The 27,812-nt window shown below is 38.8% G+C and overlaps 2 long non-coding RNA genes across 4 annotated transcripts in view; both read right to left on the bottom strand.

Annotated features, from left to right (window-relative positions):
• Window positions 1–7,492: 7,492 nt before the first annotated feature.
• On the bottom strand, window positions 7,493–10,794 carry LOC120749058 (uncharacterized). The gene is made up of 3 exons (XR_005699512.1): window positions 10,708–10,794; window positions 8,779–8,962; window positions 7,493–7,551 (listed from the first exon to the last, which is right to left on the bottom strand). It is a non-coding gene; the product is annotated as an uncharacterized LOC120749058 (long non-coding RNA).
• Window positions 10,795–15,384: 4,590 nt separating this feature from the next.
• LOC120749057 (uncharacterized) overlaps window positions 15,385–27,812 on the bottom strand; it is a 113,947-nt gene continuing 101,519 nt past the window's right edge. For all 3 annotated transcript variants that reach the window (XR_005699511.1, XR_005699509.1, XR_005699510.1), the window contains 2 exons: window positions 23,800–23,878; window positions 15,385–15,482 (listed from right to left, as the gene is read on the bottom strand). This is a non-coding gene — a long non-coding RNA (uncharacterized LOC120749057). The remainder of the gene's footprint in view (window positions 15,483–23,799; window positions 23,879–27,812) is intronic.

Below are 27,812 nucleotides of genomic sequence, written 5' to 3'. Positions count from 1 at the left end.
ACATATTAAATTCAATACAATACAAATAGTTCTACAAAGTTAAAAAATAAATAAAACCCCCAGATCCAAGAAACAAAAACATACACCCCTACCCAAAATGTCATGGAGGTCTGCAACAGGCTTTAGCCACGATCATTCCTGCATTTCAGCGATGCAAGTGGTGACACAGCCTCAAAAAGCCCACTTGGGAATTTAAGACGTTTTAAAGTAACCAGGAACCCTGGTGGACTTGGATGAGCTTGGTTGTCAGTTTTCACAATGGAGAAATATGTCTCTCCTTGGAAATTAAGAAAAGAAACACAGGATGTTTGGTTGGGAGGGACCTTGAAGCTCATCTACTGCCACCCCTGCCGCAGGCAGGGACACTTTCCACTATCCCAGGGTGCTCCAAGCCCCAGTGTCCAGCCTGGCCTTGGGCACTGCCAGAGACCCAGGGGCAGCCACAGCTTCTCTGGGCACCCCGAGCCAAGGGCTCTTCACCCTTACAGTAAGAAACATCCTCCTAATATCAAATCTTAACCTTCTTTCAATTTGAAGCAGTTCCCTCTTGTCCTGTCACTCCAGGCCCTTGCAAATTGTCCCCCTACATATTTTTGGAAGGCTCCCTTTAGGTGCTGGAAGAGTTCAATTAAGGGGGAGAGAGGTGGGGGAAAGAGAGGGCAGAGAGGAGGAAGGGAGATGAGAAAAGAGAGAGGAGGGTGCTGTGTGCATGTGTTTTGCTCAACAGCAGATAGAAATACACTATTTACGCCCTCTTCCATCTCTATGTGCCCAAACTGATCATAATATAAAAGCAGTCAGTGATATTTTTTTACCGTGTTTTTTTCAAAGATAAAATAAATGGAATTTTCAAGTATTTCCAACCATCTCTCATTCTAAGCAGCCATGAAGTTGTTTATATGACCACCCTCAATCACCGGATTTTTCAGATACACAGCCTGTGAATTATCTGTATAAAATGTGAAGTTCTGTCCCCTGCTTTAAAAATAGTGCAGGTCACTGCAGAAGTTAGCCTGCATCTGAGCCTTTGTGGAATTCTGGGTTTGGGGACTGAACTTTTAGCTTCCTTTAGGATATGGACAAAGGTTTTAGAATTCTTGTGGACTTTCCTAGACAGGTTATGTCTATGGAAGACAGCCAAAATTTGTAGCTATCTAAAGACAACAACAGAGACTAACAATCATATGATTAAAAAATGTGATAAAGGGGTCTGAAAACTTGCTCTGTTTGACATCTCTCCTAGAAGGCCACCTTTGGAAGCTGAGTCTGTTATGTTCACTGGAAACTCAGTGGTTATTGAGGAGCAGACCCGATTTATTTTCGGAAATCCCTTTGGAGACATAAGGCGTCTTGCACAAATACCAAGTATCAAAAGCAGCCACCCATTCCTGCAAATCTCGACTCTTCCAACCCTCAGTGCTCTAATGGTGAAGGCCATCAATCAATAATATCACAAAACTCATTATTACATTTCACAGATACATAAAATATGAGTTGTTTACAACAGCCTGCTTGTCAAGAAATTAAAAGTCAGAGGAGGTTCATAAAAGTTAAGGTAGAAGGAGCAGTGCAGATCTGAGACATTCTATAAACATCCACCTGTCTCTCTTAGAACAAATCTTTGCCAGGAGGGATGCAGAGGGAGGGATGCAGGGGAATAAATGACTCAGTTTATTTGGGACTCGGAATTGTCCCTGCAGCAGCACTGTGGATCAGAGCACAAGTCACACGTCCGATCTCCACATCTTAAAGATTTGTCTGTTTAATATCATGGAAAGAATCACTCCTAGAAATCCTCTTCCAGAAAGAGAAGGAAATTCTCACAGGAAATAGCAGTAAATGGTAGCTGTGGCATAGGAAAGCAGAAGAAATATCAAATCTGTGAGAAGGCCCAGTGGAGGATAAATGAACAGTTTACTATGGAACCACTGGGTCTCTGCAAGAGCCAGGTGCTATTTTACAGGCTGTGGAAAGACCTCTCAGCTTCGTGCTTGCCTGGGAATTAACACACCATATTCATGAAAAAGCTTGTTTGCTAATTAATCAACTGATTAAATAGGTTTGATTGCCTGAGTTTTCCCACCTCTGCCCTCCTGCCCTCTCCAAAATCTGGAATCAAGAAACTCTTTCCAGGGGGTTCAATTTCTAACTATAATCTAAAGTACTTTGCTATTAGTTTACACAGTGTAAGATTTTGTGACACTTCCGTATGAACCTGGCATGGCAGAGAATAAATATAAGCAATAACGGAGGAAAACGGCAGATTTTAAATAAAGCTCAGCATTTAACACAGTATTTTGCTTTTCTTTTTTAATAACCTGCATAAAAATAAGGTAGCCTGGAGACTGCACCTTAAACATAAAAGAGATTAAATCATTATGTAGTATTACACTCTGAGAATTAACTCTGGGGATTAATAATATTACAAAATATACTGGTTTAAGTGCTGACCGTACAGAAAAACAGGGTAAGCCACTATGAGAGTGCCACATCCTCTTTTGCATATTATCATTTTAGAAGAAAAAGCAGTACAGGAAATAAAGAGAGAAAACCCATCTGAATGAAGGGAGCTTGATTTGGGCAACGATATAAAAGCAACTCACTCATTCCAGGTGTTCAGTGCTCAGTTTGTAAGGCGCAAATCACCACATCTTGTGATTCAGCAGGTCTCAGGACAAAACATTCTGATTGCACCGTGCTGCTGTTTAGAACACTCCAGAGAATTTTGGGGATGAGCTTTCTCTGGGCACATTAAGGAAAAATGTGTTTAAAAGACTCCTTCAACAGGAGGACTCCTCCATGGGTGGGGGGAAGGCACCTCGGAGAGATACTCTTCATTTTTTATGAATATTTCAAAATGAGCCATCAAGAAAACTGCAGGGCTAAATTTACACTTCAGTACTTGCTCCTTGGTGATGCACTGGCTTTACTTTTAGGGCGTCAATGAAACTTTAAAATTCACAAATTTGGGTACTGTGAAGTGTTGAAGATTTCCTCCTCCACTTAAAAGTGTCATTTCACCAACCCTGGCTTACATGCAATCCTGCACTGCCGCACTTCACTGCCTGAAGTTTCGTCAGCCACTGAAAGAATTGCAGCTCCTAGGCAGGGACACCTCAGAATGTAGATAAAATATGAGGACAAACAAATAAATGAATAAACAATTAACATGTAATTAAAGCTTTATTAAACCAGACTTGCGTTGGACGTGTGCATACTGTGACTCTGTGCTTTTCTGAGATCCTACAGGCCTCACTCACTTGTTTTCTGCATTCTACGTGTAGCTCTTTGCCATGAAAAAGTTAAAAAATAATTGCTACCAGGGAGTAGTGTCTTTTGAACGATTGTAAATTAATGCACGTATAAATGGTAATCAAACCCCAAACCCGTTCTTTTTCAAATTATCATGATATATTACTGTCTTTAACTAAATTTATTCCCATTTGCAAAATCTCCCTTCCTACAGAACAAACTGTTTCAGAGCTCAGCCATGTATAAATGAGCTATACCAGTATTTCAGAGAACCAACTAAATCTGCTACAAAAGATTAGGTTCCACAAGACCTGAATTGCTGTTTCTGCATATGTTCAAATAATTAAAAATTATTCATAGAGGCTGTGAAAATATGAGAACCTCCCATAAATATTGTGGGCATCAGAAATGGGAGAGGCAGGTTTGATGAAGTGCAGGAGATCTGATGCTGTCCTTTCACAATGAAAGGATGTAGAGAAGGTCCTGAGAAGTCACAGCTTCTCTGCCTCCATGGAATAGAGAGAAAACACTTCTGCTCCTCACTGTAATTCTTCTCCTTGTTCATTTTCACCAACCTGGTTTTCTAATAAAACCAGTTTGTTTCTATATTTATTCCCGAGACTCTGTTATTTAATAAAGCACCCTGGAACGTGACAAGCGCTGGTAGTGGGTGAACTCACATATTTCAAGTGCAGAGAAGAGTTTTACAAATTATTCATAACTGGTTTACAAAACACAGTTAGGTGAATTAATGTCACTGAAAATATATTACACTTTGAAGAGGTGAGACATCTATGGCAAAATTCATAAATTAACTTTCCTCCAGACTACAAAACTTATAAAAATATCCTCTCAAGATCACAATTTAACCCCCTCCCTTTAGAGAGAATCCAAAATACCCTGTGTCATACACATCATTTTTTATCAAGTAGGGAAAAGACTATGTGGGGTTTAATAGGCACTGCTGCTAATTTCTGAAATTAAAAGCACAGGGTAAGGGAATAAGAAAGTGCAACAGAACCTTTAAACATCTACATCCTTTTTGTCATTTACTGGGGATCTTGACCAGTCTTGCTACAGCCTTATGGCAGAAAACCTTATTTAAAGTGGGGGGGAAGAATAACAGAAGAAAATAACAAGAACTAATGTCTTTTTCAAGAAAGGGACAAAAATAAAGCTTTATGGTATGTTCAGGTTTTGGTTGTGTGAAAAGCTTTAATATTCTGCCATTTCAAGAACACTTGGTTGAAAGTAGAAAGCCCCTGGCAGCACTTTTTCAGAGAGCCATTAACCCCAGCCCACACAAAGTAATACATCTTTAATCTGCACTTTTAAAATTTCAAAATACAAAGTTGTTGTAGCGCACCTGTTGTTAAACACTCTTAAGGTCACCTTTCCTTCTTTCCCCACAAAGAAAATCTGAATTTTAAATTAATACGTTGAATGTTTGAGAGTCTCGCAACTCTTTTATATGAAACCACTGAAATTCAAATATAATAGGTAAAACTGGATGTGAATCTCAGCAGGTTCTCATAGAAACCAGTCTGCCTTGGGATAATAAGGAAAGCCTGCTTATGCATTAAGAAGTGCTCAAGAAAATAGGAGAGGAAAGCTTTGGGTGATACAAACCCTCAAGTGCAGCTTTGTCATTATTTTATCACTGTGGCCTGTGCTGGAATTGAAGTAGGGAGATGAACTCAGCTACTTATTGGAGAGGGCTAGAGAAGATCTGAGATGCCTTTGATCATAATTGACTACAGGGTTTACTTTTCAATGTGTGAAAAAAATCACAAAGCAGTGTTTTTTGAAGGCTATGGATGTGGTGTTTTGGGTTTGAAGTTAAGGGGTTTTTGCATCATTTGTTGTGCTGTGTGATTTGCTTTTTTTTTTCCTGTGGAATTTCTAAGGTAACAAATAAACTTCTTCAAGCTGGTATTAGAATCCCATATTATCGACATTTTTTGTTATGTGGCTTAGAAACAGGATCCCTTTTACCTCAGAGCCTCTAAAAAGCACTGCTGTCAAAAACTGGAACTCCATTTATTTCTCCAAGGTGACAAATTTCTCTGCTTTGACTGAGTTTCCGAGCACTGCGCTCAACAACGCAGTCTTAAGCCAATTATTATAATTAATCACTAACAGCTCATTTCCTTTGATTATATTTGTTTCTTTTGCCCAATACACCCAGAAGAAAGAGCCAGGACTGCTTTGCTCAACCTGTAATGAGCACAAGCTAATCTCCATTTAATAGCATGTAACTAATGACATCTAAATGACCTCTGCTCCTTCACGCCCCTGACTTTATTACATTTTTGAATAATCACCCTCTCAATCAAACCTTTCCTCACAAGAAGGTTTCAGCAGCATGAGCACAGGTCAAGGAATGGAAGCAGCTGTGGTACAAACACGAGCTGCTGTGACTGTGCCCACAGCAAGGCAGACTGAGCCACTGCCTTAATCTAACACAGCACCTCTGGCAAGCCTTGATTTGCAAGAGTCCTGCAGTCCTCAGACACCTGGGCAATTTATGTCCCTCATTCTCTGAGCTGAACTGCTGAACTAAACCCGTAGACTCAATTAACACCAAGGATACCCAGTGATTTCTTCCCTGATTAGCCACTGGTCAGTCGCTGAGATTATTTGCCACCCTGAGGAATATCAGAGCTAAAAGAAGTACTCCACATATTGGTTAAAAAAAAAAATAAATAAACACAGAAGATATAATTTTTAAGGTATAGGAATCTCAAAATTTTTTTCCAAAAATGTTTTCTAATGTAGATCAACCTTGTCCTATTATAGCTACATCTGATTTCAAACTCTCAACTGTAATTCTGTCTCTGCCCCAAGAATTACCTGGAATAAATCTACATCTTGCTAGGAAATGTGGTGCAGAGTGGTACATCCCATATTTCAAATAAAGCTTTGGGAAGAGAAGTCCAATTTTGTCCTATCTACAGTAGTTGTCCAGCATGATGATTTTTTTTTTTTTAATAGGGTTTTTCTTTCTGGAAGATCTAAAGGTGAGTTTCCTAGTTATTAAAAGCATTTTTATATCCCCAAATCCTTCAGAGCCCTTAAACCCACACATCCCCGAGGCAAACTTGATTAAGTTCACAGACTTCTGATGTCCAGCAACAGCTCTCTAAACCTTCAAGGCTCTAACACCTCACAATACCTCCTTTAAAGTGCTCAGAGCCCTGAGGCAGCCCTTTCCATCACAGCATGGCCAGGAGGCACCGAGACAAGCAGGAGCAGGTGGAATATGGATACGGGAACGATTCAGTGCACCAGAACAGGGAGGTTTGGCACTGGGGAGGGGAGCAGGAATAAAAGAGTCTTGGAGTCCGCAGATATTCCAAGCATCCCTGCCCTGACAAGGAGAGAGATAATCTGTGACAAGGACACAAAACAGATTCTCGGATTCGAATTCTGACACGAACTTGGTGCGCTTTTTCCTTCTCCTTACAGCCAGGATAATGACTGTAAGGTAAAAGGATGGAATTCAATCCAAAATGTCACAAAAGTCGGTATTGAAAAATACCAATTTCCAAAATGGAAAATGGGTATGAAGTTAAAAATTTGACTCAGCTGCAGTTAGTGAGGAGGAAAAGCACATGGAAGAGGAGAAAACCCCAATTGTCCTGTGGGATCAACACCATCAGAGCACAGAGAGGGAAGGGTTTCTCCTGCCTCTCCCCAGTGGCAGCAGCTAACTCACAGAATGCCAGGGCTTTCAAACATTTATATTTAAGGATGTTGCAAGAGATGACAGCTGAGCAAAAGCTGCTAAAATATATTTTTCAACATTAGCTAACAAAAGCAGCCTCTTTTCAGCTCCTTGAGGGGACCACGAGCAAGCACAAAAGCATCAAAATCTGCCAAAAATCAGTATTTCTGATTACAGCTGAATTAGTGCAAATTGCTCCAATTTGGTATTTCCCATCAAATTAAAATGGAAGCTGGAAAACTGATCATATGAGAAAAGAAAATTGGTATTTCTGCCCATAGCTTCATCTTCAGGATTGGATAAATACTTTTGCTCTCTCTTCATAGCAGATGGAAACAGAACATTTAAAAGAGAAAGACAGGGAGTTTATAAAAGAAAGGCTGTCTGGATTTTCTTTATCAGGTAGAACATCCTTAATCACTAAAATAATGGCATCATTGCATTACCCAGTCTGTGATTCTGCAAATAATTCATTTTCTCTGCTTGTTTTCAACAGTTGTGACAGAAGGTCTACCAAAGTGTGGTTTCTCAGCCACGAGAAATTTTTTCTTCATCACTAGTAGTAATGCCAGCTGGAAAAGAAATCACCAGAAACTCCGTGAGATTTCCAGGCCAAAAATGGAGTGAACACACACACAAAAAAATCCTACCAGCAACTCCAACATGACAACATAAACATCCTGGCACAGATTACTAATGTGTCTTTACAAATGTACACACTTATTATGCCACGCACTTGGCCAGTGAGCAGACTTGATAAAAACGAACAGAGCTATTATTTTTCCTGCAAGAGCAGGTTTAAATTGAGGTAGAGGAGGACAGAGCTCCTTCAAAACAGAAATGCAGGACTCCACAAGGAGAAAAAGGGAGGTCAGACCTAACTTGTGGTGTCCTTTCAGGATCTGAAATAAAGCAGCAGTTCGTATCACTTCAGAGGAAGCAAATGCCGTAATAACAACACCACAGACACATTGATGGGCTGACATAAAAGAATAAATCCATCAACAGATAAGGTTTGTTTGACATTGAGTCTGGGGACCTGTGTCTGATGTCTCTGGTCTAACCAGATGATGGAAATTTTATGGACTTGGACAGCAGAGGTTTTGACTTTGGGGTGAAACTGTGCAGCAGAAAGCGTTTCATTTGATTCAATTCATTGGAGTATCGATTTTCAGGGTTGATGATTTATTAAAGTAACATTTGGTACAGTTGGATCTTCCAGTAATGACGATGCTGTTACTAACACTGAAAATAAATCACTGTAAATCTTTAAAAGAATACGAGTACTTAGCCAAAAAATTTGGTGTCCTGGATTTGAAGAAGCTTGGGAATTCCTGTTAAATGATACAGTGACCTTTTTTCTTTCCTGTGGAAGTGTTCTCCTTTTTGACAACACTGGACAAAGGACAAGTTTATTTAAATGTACCAGGGAGTTCACGGCCTCATTTTTTACCTAAATAGTCAATTGAAAAGCAAAGTGTGAAGTATATATTTAATTTAACTTCTTCACTAGTAAACAATCCTGTGTGAAAATCAGGCAGTGATCTAGCAAACTGAACAACTCACCACTGATGCAAGTGCTTACCTACCTTGTGTGGAATATACTTGAATAGTTTAGAAAATCCCTGGGCACACAAAAGGCAGTTTTGTGTCCCTAAGTAATCTCTTGTGCATCCTCCTGGCAGGTGCCTCCCAAATATTTACCCCTGAAGAGGCTGCAGCTTCACAGACCTGGAGGATTTCCCTTTTCTGGCATTTGTTCATTGTTTTATCTGCTGACAGTCATTTTCAACACTCACCTTTTTAATTAAGGCTGCACTCAGAAGTAGGCAAGTCTTCCCGCGGGGAAATGAGGGCAACCAAGATCATCAGCGCTCCCCACACCAGTAATGCTGCTGCCCAGCAGGCTGCTGCTGTACTGCTACTCCATAATCACTTTTAGACTGCCTGAGATGCGATCTCCAAGAGAATGGAGTCCATTCTCTGTGGTAAACAAAGATACAATAAATGCTCAGTAGCGTTGCACATTGTGAAAATGCATTTCTACAAAACTAAATTACAGGAAGTCAATAACTTCACAAGTGGACCATGATTTTTTTTTTTTTTTTTTTTTTTTTTTCCCTAAAGGGCAACTAGTTTAGCTGGTTTATTTTGCTTTGTAATAAACTTTATTTCCAAACCCTTGGTTTTTTGTATGTGAGAAAATAACCTTGGTAAGCATAATACACTACAAGCAATTCTGCCTATTGACTTTGTAACCCCGGTGTTCGTAAGTAAAATTCTCACAAATATTCTGTCTGAGATCAGGCAAACCTGTAAATGAACTGCAAAACTGAGAACTAATTTGTCACATTTAGCCACAGCCTTGACAAGAGGTGTAAGGAGCCATCTGCCCTGAAGGACCCCAAATTCCCTGCTCCATTGCACTGTGGTTGTACTCAAAATGTCATCAATTAACAAAAGCTCATTTAAAGATTCACCACAGGGTCTCTATATTGGGTTTGATCAGTGATTACCATACAGAGGAGGGAGCAACCTCATAGTGCTCTTCCATATCTTGTGTCTGATGAGTCAGGGATTGATGTTTCAGGATGTTAAACAAACTTTGTTAAATTATACATAAAGTCTGGGATCTTGACAAAAAAAGGCAGCTCAGAATGAAAGAAAGAAAGAAAAAAAAAAAAAAAAAAGGAAAAAAAAAGAGTGGTAACAAATTTCCCCCATCTCTTTCTGAGTTTATTCTGCATGGGTCCTCTCAGACTGTCACTCGCACAATCCCCCTTGCTTACTCAGTAAAGGGAAAGGGAAAAGGAAAAGGAAAAGGAAAAGGAAAAGGAAAAAAGAGTGAAGATAATGTCTGTACATCTGCAGAAAACCCATTGAGTCAGCTGTTGTTTGCCATTTGGGAATTTGAAGTCTTTGATAACTCTTCAAGGCCACATCTGTAAAAATGCTCCTTTTTCACTTTTGTATCTTGTAATTATCTTGAGGCTAAAAATCTCTGCCTGGCTGAATATAATATATTAAATTCTTAATAAACTCACAAGGAAAATACCAAAGTTTCTTTAAAAAATAAAGAAGAGAGGAAGAACTCTCAGAGACACCAAATCTGTAAATTAAGCTTGTTCCAATTTAAAAATAGCTGGCCATGAACTATGTTTGTCTTAACCCATGGCAGCTTTGTTATGAGTTTCGTAGCAGAGTAGCAAAAATGGATCTTCTCTGTTTAAGGCTGTGAAAAGCCTCCCCCTGGGATGGGACAATCCCATCTTGGGGCAGGTCAGGATGTGGTGAGCAATACTTTTGTGGATCACCTGTTTTGACTCGTGTTTACTTCTCACTTTTTATTGTCTCCATTTTCATTATCGTCATCATCATTATGGCTGCTATTTTCTTTTATTTTGTTTCAATTAATCTGTTCTTATCTCAGCCCATGGGTTTTGCCTTTTTCCCCCCTCAATTCCCCATCCCACCAGGGAGGGGTGGGGTTGAGGCAGCTGGCCCTAAACCACAGCAGTGCTTTGCCCTACAGATTCACCCCTTCCATACGCAGTGCACCTGACGGTAGCAAGGTGAAGTCTTCACTGATATCTCAGGTGAGGTCATTCTCTTCTTTCTGACCTGTGTGCAAACCTCTGTGACCCCAAACCTGACACTCTCTCTTACTTAAGATGAATTTTCCTTGCCTGTGTGGCCTGATTGAAACTCCTGTTAGACTAAAGGCTGACCTGTAACTATGAAGGAGTCCTAAGAGCTGGGGGAGATAATTTCTCCCCTTAGCAGAGGCATCGTTGCAATCATCAGGAATTACAAGAGCTAGACAGAAAAAAATATAAACAGGTTAAAAGCAGAAGTGATTATTTTAGTAATTAAACATTTCTTAGCTGAAATTATGTGAAATACAAAAGCAGCATGAAAGGTCAGGAGAGATTTTTCAAAGAGTGCTCCAGAGGAGGGGCAAGGGAAAAGCAATTAAATACAAAAATAGAAGGTTATGATGCATACAATATTACTGCAAACAAGTGGCTGCCAGCAGCAAACTGCATTGTTTTGAATGTTCAATTAATATAATAATTAATAAAATAATCCCAGATAGATTGGGAAAAAAATGCAGGAAACAAAACAGACTCATTTCTTACTTGCATGCATTTACATATATGTAGAAAACTGAAAATTAGTTTGTCTTCAATATGATAGGATCAGAAGGAATGCATGGTTGTTACTGACACTGCATGTTCAGGTCATGTTTTCCTTAAAAAAGCAACCAAATTTGCCCACGCAAATATTTGGGTGGACTATAGGATGCACTTTTTTCTTTACTTGGTTTTGCATAATACTCAAAAGTAGAAAACGAAAGCTGAGGGAAGCAACATCCTTAAAAGGAAAAAAAACCTAAAAGAAACCCCAGCACTTAAAAATTCCAATTCTGAGACAAGGTTGGTTAGAGCCTGTTTTTGATAGTGCCAGGGTTGTGGGGTCAATCTCTGTATTGTCACTAGTCACTCAAGAGGTAGATTTGATAACCCTAGTCCTTTCCAACTCAGAATATTCACAAACAGGGGATAATGACTTCATGTGAATAATACCCTCCTTTATACCCTTGACAAGAATTGAGATTGAAGGTTTGTTTTTCTCCTCTAAGAGGAAAACAAGGAGCAAGACATCGAAGGCGAAAGGAGCTGGGTGAAGGGCCAGTGTGTCACACTCAGTCCCTTTCCCCATGCTCTCTGCCCAGTGAAGGTTTTGCTGCACCAACACTCTCCCCTTCTGCCTTCAGCATCAGCCCAAAGCTGAGCTGCTCAGAGCTCTGACACCATCCGTGATTAAAGCAAGACCTTGATCAAAAGCAGTTTTTAGACTCCCAGCTCACAGCTCTGTGTGAGGCACTGACTTTATCACACCGTGCGAATCAAAAATCACTGGATGTTGTAAATAAAAAACACTTTAAACAACAACCGCAATCAGGAAGAAGGAATCTTTGATCAGGCTACAGTTAATTGATTAAAATGTCCATTTCATTGTCCTGTCATGTCTAAGCTACAGTAAGCAACATGAGAGAGCAGAGCTCAGCATGCCATAATAGAAAGGAGGCCACGAAAGAAAGCCTGGCAAGTAAACAAAGATTAAAAAGAAAGGGAAAAAATAGATTATACAGAATAAATACAGAGACCTGCTGTGCTCATGCCCAGAAGCTTAACCCAATTCTTCAGCTATGCCACTGAAAGGCAGGGGAATTAATAACCATCAGCAAATCACGGAGTCATATTTGCATGTATTTTTCTCACTGTAACCATATGAAACCTTTCCTACCAAACCCACAATGTGATTTGTGCAAAACTAACCTCATATAATGCTTCCATTATGAAATGTATTAAGTACTGGGGAAGGATATTGACTTTCATTCTAGGGAAATCTGAAAAAAATCCCTGTATTTGGTTAACTAACAAACCAGGTTTCCCACTCTGATGAAAGTGGAATTGCTATAGTTGCAATTTCTCTCTTATCCGAGAGGTATCAGGATGGCACCCAAGTTCCAGATAATCTCAAAGACACTCAGACATATAAACAGCAGCAGGGGTCACTGAAACATTTCAGAATGCTCACAAGTAATCAGTTTACAGACTCCTTTTCTGGGCAGGGGAAGAGAGCCACACAATCCCTCCTCCTCCTCTCAGACAACTCGGCACACTTCAACTTCTTTGAATCTTCTCTCTGGAGAACCAAAGCTCTCTCCATGATTCAAATAGAAAACCTAGAGACACCTGTCTCACCAAAGTCCATAATTTTCAATTATCTCTTTCAGCCTTACCATTAAAAAGAGATCACAACTTCATTAAACAATTATGTTCAATGCTGGGCATGACATTTGGAAATGGATAAAATAAAGTGAGAAAATATTCTGGAGTGTCGGTATTGTTCTTGTTGGCATTTTTACTTTTGCCGAAAGAACATCAGTGAGATCCCTTGAAAGCACAAGATACTCAAATAAAATGTTTTAAAACTTGAATTTTATGTGTCAAGACATGCAAATCAATACACACTGACAGACAAAGTAATTGGGAGGTGAGGCAAGTGAATTGTGCCTCTCATGTTACACCTTGGTTGAGTTTTATTAAAGAGGAGAAAAAATTGCTCCAGAGATCCTATTTTATCTTGCTGAGCTAAAAAACTTGTGAATACAGTGGTTTTAAATGAAAGTAATGATATTTTTCCTAGAATCAATGGTGCAGCTGTAACACCACCCCACTTGTGCCATTGTCCAGTCTTGAGCATACCTGGAGAGACAGAGAATTGATGTCACTTGTATCTTTATCTCTTCTGCAGTGACTGATGCTTTGTAGCCCAAACATCCACCCTTAGTGCCAAGCTTGATCTCTCTTTTTTCACCTCATTTAACAGCCCAAATGCACATCCCCAGTCACTAGCTGGATTTGGGGTTGTTGCCTCTTGCTTGCAGGGCTTGATGTGTGAGCTCCGAATGAGCGACTGGCTCCCTTTTCTGAGAAACATGAGAACATCACTCTGCAAACACTCAGAGCTGCCCAATATCCCACCTGAGTCACATTGGGCTTAAAATACAAAGCACTGATCCTGCCAGCACCTCTTGCTGCTTGGGAAAAAGTGACTACCGTTAATAAAAGTCCCAGAGAAACCCACCCAGAGTGTCATCACAGCTGGCACTAAATTAAATTAGTAAGTAGTATTGGTGCAAAGATTGCACATTCAGATATTTAACAAAATCTAGGAATATCAGCTTCTGACATAACATGACGATTTCCCTGAAGTATTCCACAATTTCCTTCTCTTCTTTGTAACAGTGCAAACAACTCCTCCGCCTTGGAAAGGCAAACAAACAGCTGGGTACAACATATTTAACAACAGACCACTAAAAACCCTTCTGTTCAAATAGGCAGAATTGCAGCGCAAGCCTCAAGATAATACGGACTTTTATGGAGTTTTTATGGATCTATTAGCTTGAGGAGCTGCCAAATTTTTGAACTAAAATAACAGATTTGCAATTATTGCCTCAAATTTGCATCTTGCAAGGTCTGTTTCCTAATTTTGAATGATGAAGGCAGCGATGTAATGCTAGAGTGTGCCTGAATAGTGCATTATATGAACTGTAATACTTTTTATTCTCTCTAATTTATTAATGTGCCATACTTCAAACAGCAGGGGCTTTTTCAATCATCTCATTGAAGTGTCAAAGATGCTTAGTACAAACATTTCTAAGATATTAGTTATTAGGCCGTTCATGCATTTTATTTTAGCAAATAGTGAAATCACGCATTTCGATTTCATTTTAATGTTCAATTCACACAGAACATTTTCACATAGTTTTCAAATCTACTAATACTAGTCAGTCATATTACTCTGGTTGGAAAGATTAAGTTTACAAAATTTCATTCCCACAAGTAATGGGAGTAATTTCACTTAAATGAAATCACTGTAAAATCATTTTCATTTAATTTTTTTGAATGCAAAAATTGCACAGCACTCCTCTCCTCTTACAGCACAAAAAAGTGTAAAGGAGGGTAGGTTCTCAACTAAGTGCAGTCCAGCACTGATAGAAATTCTGGATTTGGGGAGATGAAAATGAAGACAAAGAAGACAGTTTTTCCAAAATATCAAATAGGAATTTCTTGAATACAAGAATAGCTTTATTAGTAAAAATGAATATTTCACTTGCTAGAGCAGACTAGTTCTTTAAACTACAAAGCTATGTATATAAATAACCAGGGAGAAAAACAAGACAGGAAAAAAAAAAAAAAAAAAAGATGAGACAAACACAAGTAAATTGCCAGATAATCTTTAAAGATTGCACTTTAGCTAAATTACTGGTACTGATCTTAATTATCCAAATGACTCCATTAAACAAATGAGATGTCTGAGAACCACACAGAAATATGTGTTCTGATTTTGCTCCCCAAATTGTTTGATTAATATGCTACAAAGCTAATTAATCTTAAGGGAAAGCGTAAGAGTTGTGTTTCATATTGCACAGGTTATCTGCTGTTAACTAGTAATACACCCAAAAGAACTTTTAATCTAAAGGGTGCATTCACTATTCATATGTTTTCTACTTGATATTACATTTTAGTAAATATTGCTGATTTTTCTCTTAAACCCAACTGTTTATAGCACAAATTTGAAGATTCCAAAATACACCAGAGAAGGGTAGACAGACTTGCAAAATTCTGCTTCAGGAAAATTTACAGTGTTGTCATTGAGTGCAGACCTGAAAGTTACAATACTCAGGTGGTGGGACTGGAATTTTCCAAACAGCAAAATCTCCTTATGGTTTTGTTAACACCTAAAGCAAAGACATTCCTAACGTTGGGCACAATATAAACCCTGGGGATGGCACCTAATACTTACCTATCATACAGAAGACTGCTGAACCATATGACGGTGTATAAATTTGGTGTATAAATGGAGATGTGCTCCATTAAATGATGAAAATCCTTTCCTTATTCTCCTTCAGATGAGCTGAGCAGACAGCCTGCATGTGAAAAAAAATAGGAAACAGGACATTTGGAAAAGCTTTAAAGAGCAGAAAAATCACTTCACAAAAGTGCATGGAATCATCTTGGAAAGGACCTTAAAGATCATCCAGTTCCTACCACCCTGCAATGGGCAGGGACACTTTCCACTAGAGCAGGCTGAAAGAGACAGTCAGTGATAAACTGTTGGGAAAAAGCAGTGCAAAGTAGCTTCAATATTCTCTACTATAACAAAAAATTGACTTTGTAAGATCGACAGAAAAATTAATTTATTTCTTACAAACACCAACATTAATATGTACGCTACACATGGTAATATTTATATCAAATTGTATCATCATTCTACTACTCAGGAAAAAATTTGCTTGCCAGATCTTCAATGTAAGGTGTAAGGACTGATAAGCCCTGTGAAAATGCACATTCTGCCAACTTTGTTTTTTAGTCAAGGAAGTTCCTAGTGGACACTTGCTCCACTTAGTGTGAAAGTGAGATATGTGCTGAGCTGAAGGGCTAAAGATTTAGAAACTCTGCATTTCCAAAAGGAGGTCTATTACAAAAAAAAGGGAAAAAAAGTCATGATCTTTCTTCAAAGATGCATTGAACTGAATTGTATGTGAAATACTTGAAGAAATAAAGCAGAATAAGAAATGGTATCATCAAGATGTTCCAGCTACTGATGAGATTTAAGGCATATTTTTGGCTAGCAGCCAATTACGGACTGTTTACGTGTAATTTGTCATGTTTCTGTCAGAGGGATGTTTTAACTGCCTGTGGGTTATGTGACAATAGATATAAAAACAGCAGATGGGATCAGAGCACTGGTTTACTAATCCAACTACAGACACTTATGGGAGAAAAAACTCAGAAACGATGCCAATAAAAGAATATACTCTGTAATCACAAAATAAGATCTTACATTTTGCAATGTGCCCTTGTCTTTTAGCACTTTGAGTGGACTTCCCATTCCATTTTGTTTTATCTCTATTCAACATTAGCCTGCTGAAAAAAGCCCAAATGAACCAAAAAAGCAGTTTGATGCTTTATGATTAAAAAAAAAAAAAAAAAAAAAGACTACAATTTTCTCTCTTTTAAAACTATGTATGGCTACAGGAATGTACTATCAAGCTAACAGGTAAAGATTTTTCTTCTGTAAAACACAACTTTGCAATTACAGAAATTAATCCCAGAGCTGATCAATTAGGTTTGTGTGCACACACAGAAACCCATTTTCAAGCTGGATGTTTGCTTTTTGGTTTGTGGGGTTTTTTGGTGGCGGTTTTTTGTTTGTTTGTTTGTGTTTTTTTTTTGTTTGGGTGGGTTTTTTTTTGTTTGTTTTTTTTTGTTTTGGTTTTTTTGGGTTTTTTGTGGTTTTTTTTTTTTTTTTGTTTTGTTTTGTTTTGTTTTTTTGTTTTTCCCCCCCCCTGGTTTTCATAATAAGAAGTGTTCCCAGTTGAAAAGAAAAAGCTGCTGCAATAACAAAGCACACAAGCAGAATATATTAAGCCAGGAGATGTTTCTTTTGATGGTAAATGTCTTTTTTACATTAATATCTATGCTTTTGCTAAGGTCACTTGGTCTGTTCAGTCTGAGACTTCCTCCTGATGGGAAGAGAAGGGGCAGGCACTGATCTCTGCTCTCTGGTGACCATGATTTTGGATATTTTATCTTTCCAACTCAGATTACTCAATGCTTCAGTGGAGATTGAAGAGAAGAACAAGTAAAAGAGTAAAAAATATAACGGGAGCAGAATGCTAGAAAGATGAAGGAGAAAAAAACAAAACCTCCAAAAGTTAAGTGAATCAGCACTTCAAGCGAAAAGGTTGAAAACCCAGCCATCTCTGATGTAATTGGAAGCCTCAGAATCATTGAAGCTGCTTTGTCAATGATGAAAATAAAAGCAAAGCCGCCTCTTGTAAAGAAGGCCACTCTCTGCCAGCATGCATGAGAGTAGACAGAGCCGCATCCTACGCAAATCCTTTAAATGTGGCATGAAAGAGGGTGTGCTGGGAAGAAGGAGGAGGAAATGCTCTCCAGGAGGCCTGTTCGGGACAGAGGAGGAAACTGTAGGGAGGAAAGGATGGTTGCAGTGTAGACTGAGCATAAAAGAGAGAAAAACCATGGGCAAAGGAATAAAGAGAGAGATGAGAAGGTCAAAAAGGAGAGGGGAATTCAAAGTATAAGAGAGGCGTTTCTGAACATGTCTAGATGACTAAACTGACAAACGTTTGCAAGTGAAAAAAGCAATGCTGAAGCCCAACTAGGAGAAAGGAAGTGAAGTCTTACATGGAGCAGTTAAAATTGTATTCTTGTGTTCACTGGAGACCCAGTTCTCCATCAGCTGAGTGCATGATCAGGCTGAGGTGGGAACTTTAAGAAAAATCATGGAATGTGTTCAAAACACAGCTTGTGGTTTTCGGGTCTTACAGCTCCATCAAATCATTTTCATTCTTGTTTTGAAAATGGGCACTTGCTCTTGATCTTTGAGACAAACAATAAGTAAGAAAAAAGAAAAATGCACAGCTGGAGATCCTCTCTCATTCTGACCTTGAAATTCCTTGGAATGACCAAAGAATAAAAAAATAATTTGAGCTAAAGTCATAGAGAAACAGACTACGGACATGAGGAAAAAAAATGAAATTAGAAGTAGAAGCTAAACTAAAGTTAGCATCTGTCAGCCAGCAAATCTTTGGCTTTGTCAGATTCTGTAATTTTCATTCCACAGAGGTCGACAGGAGAAAAATGGCACCTAACTGAGGTGAAATGCTTAGTTCTGAGAACGTCTCCTGAAAATAATATAGACTTCCGTTAGTTTCACGCTGCAGCACAAATGTTTTAGTGCTTTTTCATGGAAGGCTTCACTTTGATAACCCTGGCTGCTGCTGGCCAGAACGGTGTGCAAAAAATCTCCCTGCCCAGGGGAAAAAACTGGGAAGAGATGTTTATGTTACACGGATGTGAAAATACTGACCTTGTTTTGAAACTTCCTCAAAAAATAAGGCAGTGTCTGCCAGCAAAAGAGGTGTTTTATGCTCAGATTTTTTTTTTTTTTTTTTTTTTTTTCCCCCCACTAAAAAGTAAGGAAAGGTGTCTAGGAAAAATCTCTGCCCAGATAACTTTGTGCTGGGTGGGAAACACAATAACACTGACCCCTGTGGTACTGAGCTGAGCTGTTCTCCAGGGAGGCAGATGTGTGACACCCACACGATAAATATTCACGTGCTAGTGGCACGTTAACCCGTCAGAATGGATACAGAATAACTTATTTATATCTCTAGTGCATAAGTATTTGTCAGCAGAACAGCAGAAGAGTTGTTCTGCCTCCAAAAAAGTCATCTCAAAGTTCTGGGCTCAGCCTATAAAGACTGCCCTTTCCAGCTGATTAATCCAATTTGATTTGGAATTCTGAGCTCACCAAAGACGAATCTCTTGAAGGAAGAGGCCTCCACCTGCTGTGGGGCCTGTTTTAAAAACTGTCCTACCAGCACAGGTTCATTTAAATGAAGAGGACACCAAGAGCAAAAGTGGCTCTCATCAGGGTACAGTTTCACATTCTGTCATTTCATATTCTGTGATTTCACAAAGGTGTTGGGATGGAGCACAAAAGCCATCTTCCAGTTGGGATCCCTGCTGGATTGACACAGAAAAATTAATGTAACATGTTGCTTCCATCAAAGCACTTTTCCCAGTGCTATGACCTGGTGTGAGTAGCACCTCAATTTATTGAAAAACATGGATTTTGATGGGCAATGTTACCTAATTACCAAATAATTTACTTGCCAGAAAACCTAAACCTGGATGAAGTGAAAGTGCCAGCTAATTTGGGAGGTGTTTGGGCAAACAGATGAGTGGAATCCTCCATCCAACCAGCTACACAATTGTACATAACAAGTATCATAGAAAATATCTGGGAGCAAGCAAGAACCTAAACCCACCAGTACTATGGGTCTCTGAACTATCCTTGGAGGATGAAATTCTGTTTGGTGGAAATCTGTGGGCTGGAAGGAGCCTGGCAGACTTCAAGGCAGATGAAATAGCACCATTGCTCTCTATTTCTCAAATGATTGAGGTGATTGTAGATAAAAACTTGTTTCACTGACTTCAGGGCAGTGTCTGTGAATTGGCACTGGGCTTTGTTTCAGGGGCCTGGAGGCAAGCTAAATAATTTACTCGAGATCCCAGCATCTCTCTTTCATTTGTATTTTTCTCTCTCAGTTTCTACTGGTAGCAATATCTTTGCTCCTGGCTAACTGTGCTGTGTATTACCAAATTCACATCAACTATGACAGAAAATGTAGCTCTTCTCTTTCCTTATGGACTGACCATACGGCTGGTGCATTTTTTCCTACCTGTCATTAAAAACAACTGTAAAAAACAAACAACTGAAATAAAAACAAAAAAACCCTCAACCTCTCTAACTTTGCAATTACATCTTGCACATAGCTAGAAATGAGAGACCATTTTGTAAAGTCCCTCTAAACAAAAGAATATAATGTACCCTTGTAAAAATCAAATTCTGTTCAATATAAAGAAAAGAAAAAGAAAAAAAAAAGCAGAAATACAAAACTTGATCTCTTTTGTGAGCAATTTGGAACATATTTTCAGAGTGTTTAAGGAGAAATTTGTGCTTTGCTTCACTAGAGCTACAAATGTTGGATCAGTTTCAAAACTGGGCTAACAACAAAAACTGATTAAGACATATCTGAAAGAGTTTATGAAATAGTAATGTAAAAAAAATTACAGCACAGAAAAAAAGAGAATACATGCAGGAACTCGAGTTATTGTTTTAAAAGAAAAATGAAGAAAAAATCTTTTAACTTTCCAAAGGGTTGAAAATGAGCAAAGTAGTTATTGTGCATGAAAGGAAAAAATAAAGAAAATTTATGAAGATGGAAAGGCGAACAATAGCTGCAGTTAGCAGAGAAAATTCAGCTCAAATCACACACCTCAGAGGCAAGGGAAGGTTCCTCTCCTCACTTAGAGCTGTGATCTTTATTAGCGTTCTTGTAGGTGAATTGTGCAACCTTTATGTGTACTGTGAGGAGATTTTCTCAGAGCCTGGCACACAAGTGCTGCAGAACACAGCAGCTGATGCAAACCCGAGACTTGTGCGCTCCATGGGATCTGTGGAGAATGCTGACAGCAGGGAAAGGGGCAGACAGCACAAGTAATACTTGCTGACAGAACTGAAGGGAACAAATGCAGGTGGGTTTTGATCACATTTTTAAAAAAATAAATCCAGAAATGAATCTATCATATGAGTTCTTCACTCCTTATGGAGTTCTGGAGTTCTGCTGCAGTGTTATAGATCCTCGAGTGAGCCAAATAATTCACTTGCAGACAACCGTCTCCTAAAATTAATGGGAATAAAAGAGAAGCTTGTGTGCCCTGCTTTGTGTGTCCATTGAACACTGATCTTTAACCTGCAACTAGCAGAGTACATCAAAGCACCTGCAATTTTTCCTGCTGGGGGAATGAAGGGTCAATGCATTACAGTGTCATGTCCTGGTAGTTCCAAGCCCTGCTCGGAGATGGATTGTGTTAAACCTGCCCCCCAGAAAGGCAACCAGGCAGCACCCAACAGCTTCCCCCTAAAGAATTACCACTTCACACACTTGCATCCTCGCTTCATGGAAATCCAAAGGTGTTTTTCATCACCAAACACTCTCTGGTTGTAGAGACATCCAAGGTGGACGATGATTTCGACAGAGCTCCAACTCAGTCTTTTGTTAATTAGGTGCTAAATGCTCAGCTCAAGGGATGTTGCTGTTAGACCCACTAAGAGAAAAATTAACATACATGAACAGCACACAAAATTTAAAAAGTTACGTGTGTGTGTGTATATATATATATATGTATATATATACACACATATATATATATAAAAATTCCTGTTCTGTGATGTGTAACCCACACATTCCTTGATCTCATATTCCTTCTCCATGGTATCCTGCTGTATCTGGTTAGATTCTCACCTTTAGTTGAAAAGATGGATTGTTACAATTTTTGTGTTGTTTACAAGGCTAAAACAGACCCACCAGATAACAAATATGTCCCAATAAATATAATATCATACCTAAAAGACTCTTCAGCTTTATAGGGTAAATGCATTAGAAGTGGAATTTTTTTTTTTTTTTTTTTTTTTTTTTTTTTTTTTTTTTTTTTTTTTTTTTTTTTTTTTTGGCAAATGCATCCCAAAGAAGTTCTAGTCTTAGGTCAATACCTGAGGAATTCCATCCAAAGTTTACATGGCACCACAGCACTTGTTTGGAAAAACCCTTTGAAAAGAAGGATATGAAGAATGTTTTTCTTGTCTGTTTTGACAATTTAAAGTGGAAGTATTTGAATTGGTGATTCTCTTGCTCTCACTTAACATTTTCAAGCCTACAGATGAGCAAACTCTAATTGAAAACATTAAGCAATAAAGCAAACTTTATCCAACTTACTACTTAATTTTGTCAAAGCCTGACTTCATTCTTGTTCTTTTTATTTGGTGAAAGGAACCTGCAAGCATACTAAAGAAAACCCTATTTCTATGACCCTGTCCAAGTAGGTGAAATCTCTACCAAACAGCAGATTTATGTATTTATGTATTTATGAGTACCTTAACAACTAAGGTTATGAAATGCATTATAATTCCATCAAATTTCTCAGTCCTGAATGGATTTTTTCCTGCTCTTTGCAGATCCCACACAGTCTTTTGATTAATTTCTGTCATGAGAACTACAGGTGTGATGATACTGCAAACAGAACGCTGACTGCTGTACTTGCATACTTTGAACAAAGTTCCTTAGTAAAGATCCTCTCAAGTTAAAATAAATAAAAAAAATAATGAATTCTGAAGTTGCTACATTTTCACTGTGTTCCTTTATTCTCCACTATCCCTGAAGTTAAGCTTCTAAATGCTTTTTTTTTTCCTCAGTATTTTCTTTATTCAATCTTTTTAAAGATATTTATTATGTCTCACATTTTATATATCTGCAGTCTTGTTTCAAGGAAACAAATGACCCTTTTTTAAAAGGCACATATACACTGAGTTTCTTGTTGTGTAATTTTCTTAAGAAATGCAAAAATATTGATCAGCACCATTTCATGCAGTTCCTCGAAATGATAAGAACCTGCTGAGAATTCTTAAGCACTGAAAATCTACATGTCTTTTGCTCTTAAGAAGTCAGTTCTGCATGACCTGGGAGTCAAATATTTCCAAGGATCATTTACCTGAACTCTCCCAGCCTCATTTGTAAGGTGCTATTTTTAACCTATGAAAATACAGGTTGCTCTCTGTATTATTCTTGTGTGAGTCCTTCCTGGGTGCTGAATTCCTGTGCTGAGCTGTGTTTCAGAATCATTCTGCAAGCTTCACTTTTGGCAGAGGTGTGTTAGGGCAAGGTTGAGGAGCACAATGCTTCCCAATTTCTACTAGGGAGGCAGAAGCTGCCTGTGTTCTACACACACAGAAAACCAAAGTCCTCCTCTGCCTGAGATTCATCCTGTCACTTCAAGAGAACTGAGATGTTTACAGGATGCTGATGGAAAGACCCTCTTCAGCATGATGATGGGTGAAAAGAATCAGTGAAAGGACACTCTACCATAAAGACTTGCTCCTCTTTCTCTTATCGCCCCACATCCACTCCCTCCCCATCAATATTTTCCTGGAAAAGATTTATCCAGGGTGACTGAGGAAAAGTCTGGTGAGAGCTGTTCATTTAGGAGCCCTCTACCACTGAAAAAGAATGAGGAGTGCTTTCACTGTCATCTCCTACTGTTATAGAAAAAGCCCAGATAATCAGCTTAGGTCAGAACATTTTCAAGGATGCTAAAGTCAGTGAAATTAATTTGAAAAATAATGTAATACTCCTAACTTTCTTGTATTGCTCCTCCTACATCTGAGATGCAACAAGCAAATCCAGAGATCAGAACTCATCTTTTGTAAAATGCTGCAGAGGGAAACAATTCCCTCCTGATGAGACTTTCAGCAAAATGTGCAAGTGCAGGTGAGGCACACAAGGCTTCAGGGCTGGAAAGGAGGAATTTACAGTTCTGAGCCTGCCTGCATCGTGTAACCAGATCATGCAGACACCTACTATTCCAGGGGTGTAAAAGAAGGATGTAAGCCGTAATTGCAGGCAATTGTCAATCAGCTCCAAAGAAATGCTGGGACATGAATTACAGTTGGCCAGAAATGGTGAGTTAAGCCTCTTTGAACCACAGACATTAACAACCTGTAAAAAGCCTGCTGAAAAAAATCAATACATAACTGTAGCATTTATCAAGTTCATATAGATTGGTGTTGTTCCTGTCTAATTTGGATGGCCTTACCGGGGAGATGTTCACAAGTGGGGTATCAAAACAGCACCCGGGAGGCAATTTCCTCATTTTGTTCCATCCTCTTGGTGTTCTGTTGAGGAATAAGATCTGATGTTAAGTTCAGATTCTTTGAAAAGAGATTGTTATTGATCATGTCAGAGTGCTGTGTAAGACTTTCCATATATGAATCTTCTATGTGGCTTTTCCTCTTATATTTAATTCTTTGTGCCAATGCCTTATCTCCTTTCCCGATTACGCATACACACAAAAAGCAAATCTAAATGATAAGCAGGAAATAACATTTGGAATATGAAATGGAGTTTGTTTACATTCTGCTTTTATCTTGAGGGTACTGTTTTTGCTGATGGGAAAAGAGAAAACCAACAAAAGAGCTAAGAAAAGAAATAAAAAACTGAACTACTGTTTCCAAGGGGCAGCCTGAGATCAAATTTTTTTTAAATAGCAATCCACCTTATATTAATAAAAAAACAAAACCAAAATCCCTTAAAAGTTTTTTTTTTTTTAGTGCCTACAATGCTTACAAAGTCACATTTTACAGCATTCATCTTGCGTGAGGTACTGGCAGTGAGAATTCTCTTACTGCAAAGTTCCACAAAATACAAAGCAATCTGTGACCCAAATATTGTTTTACTGTGCAACACTGACATTCTTCACATGAGATAAAAGATTAAATGGAAAAGGAATTCAATTTTCTGGAGGTTCCTCCATCACCTCACCAATCCTCAGTTTCTTTTCCCTGCTTTCTGCTCTGAATATTTTGAAGGATATAAAACAGAGACCCAGAAAAATATTGCAGTAGTGCAAGGAGGTAGAATTAAGACATTGTTTTCAAGAAACATGAAGAATAATGTGACTAAAAGGTGCAGCTTTTTTCCTTTTAGCCACTCGAAAACAAAGCAAAAGCACTTTACACAACAACCACAAAAAAACCCCATGAGCACATTTTCAGGATGGAGCTCACACAGAACCTCAGAGATGCTGAAGCTGTGTGGCAGATACATTTACTGATGCAGGAATTCCAGCTAATGATTTTCCTCCCAGGGCTTGTTAAGATTATCCTCCTTGTTCTTGTTATACTCACTTGAGTAGTCATTTTGTAATTTTTTCTCCCTGTTTGGAGTTAAGAAGCCCTACTTAGCCAAATAGGTTTTTATAGAAGCTGCTCTGCCATGTAATCAAAGCATCTTACAAAAGGCTGCTCTTGTAGAAACATCAAATTAGCTCCATTTGCAATATTTCCTTTCTACACCCTTCACAAAAAACCTAAAGGCAAGTGGTTAAAGGAGAAACAACAAAACCTCCTGCTGGGTGCACTGCTGGTGGTAATCATCGTTTAATTAGTCCAGAGGCAATTCAATTCATAAACAGGCTTAAATAAATATTAGGAATAAATTAATCCTTTAACTGATTTTGGCAAATACTGCGTGATATTAAAGTATAATTGTGGCAGAGGCTTAAGAAGCTGCTTTTTTCTTTTTCTTTTTTTTTTTTAACTTTGAAATATTTTTAATAAAAAGGGATGGATTAGGGGTATGCATCTATGTATGCCCACGGGTACATTCTTCTTTACAACAGATCCTAGTGCAAGGTGGGCTCCAAAATTCAGTGCATCACCAGAAATGCTGAAGATGCAATTTAGATCTTCTGCAAGTTGTATTGTTGCTTGTGCCTCTCCCTGGGAAACGGAATTCATTCTACCGTTCCCCTTGTAGCAATTTCTCCAAGGCAAGCAAAAGACCCTCTGGAATTTGTGAAAACCAAGGGGAATAGAACAGCTGAGGAGTGCTCAAATTCTGTAGGAAACCCTAACTCCAATTTACTCAGGGCTGATAAGAGCTGGCCCAGTCTGTGTATGCACACGAAAGCTGCAGGTGCACAGGAGAACAGCACCAGAGTGATGCTTATTATGGGAATTTTTTCTTATTGGTCTTTCTTTGAATGGAAGCACCTTTCTCCCTCACCACCTCCACCATGCACTCACAAAAAATGTTCTGGAACAGCAGCAGATCTACTAATCTGAATGAGAAAAAGGTTTCACATCTTCTGGCTTCCTCCTGCTCTGCTGTGATGCGGAAAATTCAGTGGCTTTTGTTCCACTTGGTTTGAATGTGCTGCAATGCAGTTTGATGCAAATGACTGAGCTAAAAATGAGTATAACTAGACCCAGCCTGTCTATCTCTACCTCTATTTCTTTTTGGCAGCTGTGCCTTAAAAGAACAAATACATTCCAAGCTACCTTCACAGCCCTCCCCTCCCCAGTGAACAACACAACTACTCAAAATATCATCCCTTGTAATCATTGTGGCTGTTTTGGATAGGAGATGTTTCCTCTCCTACCTCTTTCAATTCACAAGGGTATTTTAATTAATCTCTTCAATTCAGTTCTCATGAGAATAAAGCTATTACAATGGCTGTAGTTAAAATTACATGTTTGTTTTAACAACAAGAGCCTTCCCAACTTCACAGAGTCCTATTTTGAGGGATTCGGAGTTCTAAGTTTCAGGAAAAAACTCTCCCTCATTTTCCTCTCTGTTCTCTTTTCTGTTGATGAAAAAGTGAGATAAAATACTGGTATTTTTTGGATATACAAAAAAAAAAAGTAAAAGCTAAAAGAACCAGGATTAAACAAAAAGCTGTGTTATGCTATTAGAACTGACTCGAACAAAAGTAGCAAACATTTTCAGACTTTAAAAAATTTAATTGCTTTTTAATAATTGAAATGATGTGGTTATAATCTCTGATTATTAATACTGTTTCTAAACATAAATCCAAGTTCAAGATAAGCACAACACCTACCCACTTGTTATCTGCTCCTGATCATCTCCTCTTTACTTTTCCTCTCTCTGCCAAATAGACCAGACCTGGTGTTGCCACAGTGAGAAGGGAGTTTCAGGGAAACACAGCTTTTACATTCTGAATTATTTGGTTAATATGATTTTAGCATCAGCACTCTTTTTACATGTTTATATTCCACAATGCCCAGGGACCTGATATGATTTTTACAAAATATCACTCAGACCTCAACACCCCCCCCAAAAAAAAAAACCCAAAACAAACAAACAAACAAACAAACAAAATCAGACATCAACAAAAGCCTATAAACACTAAATAGCTCACAGATGATTGTGTAAAAATAAATATATATATATATTATTCTGCTCAGCCTGGCTCATCTAGAGCACTATATTTCTGTGAGATTGTTGACTGGCGAGGCACACGCTGAATTTGGAAGAGCTGGCGGAGTACTCCAAGCAGCAGAACATTATAAAAGACACATTATGTTCAGTTTCCGAGAATAGACCGAGATACAGATTCATTTTGGCTTTTGATAGCCTGAGATCTCAGCAACAAACCAACTGCACAGGCAAAACCATCCCCACAAACTTCTGCTCCTCAGCTCTCCAGCTCTTTCTGAGGGGTGCAAAATGCCAGGGCCAGGACACAACCAGGGGACAGCACCAGGCTCCAGCCAGGGTCAAGGGCAGAGCTGCGGCTCCCAGGCTGACCAGGGATGATGAGATGGTCACCCCTTCCAGCTGCTGGCCTTCTGTAGGGTCAGAGTTTGTCTGCATTTAATCTTTAAGTACTTTCCAGCTGTCATTTTAAATATATATCTCTCTACATAGGTTTGTAGCTGAATAAATACATGTACACCCCCTGTACTACAGACACAGGAATTCCTCGTGATCTCCCATTCAGATAGGCAGTGATTTCTGTCTCAGGATGAATGCCATCAGCCTCCTTGGCTCTCAGCAGGCTGGAGCTGGGCCAAGAGGCATTTTTCCAAGCGACTGACAGACACCCTGGTTCCTCCTCTGTGCCAGGGCACGAGGAGAAGTGTGGGAACAGCCACTGCAATTTGGAGACTCAACAGAGGCCAAAATACACCACAGAATAGCTTAAAAACACACAAGAGTTCAAGAAAACACAGACAAAAATTTGTAACAAAATTCCCTTTGGGAAATGCAGCAAAGGCTATTACTGGTGTTTATTTTATGTATTGC

Source organism: Hirundo rustica, chromosome 2, assembly GCF_015227805.2.
Source record: "Hirundo rustica isolate bHirRus1 chromosome 2, bHirRus1.pri.v3, whole genome shotgun sequence".
In the NCBI taxonomy this organism is placed as follows: Eukaryota; Metazoa; Chordata; class Aves; order Passeriformes; family Hirundinidae; genus Hirundo; species Hirundo rustica.
Note: the sequence above shows the minus strand (reverse complement) of the source record. Positions and strands in the feature narration are given on the sequence as shown.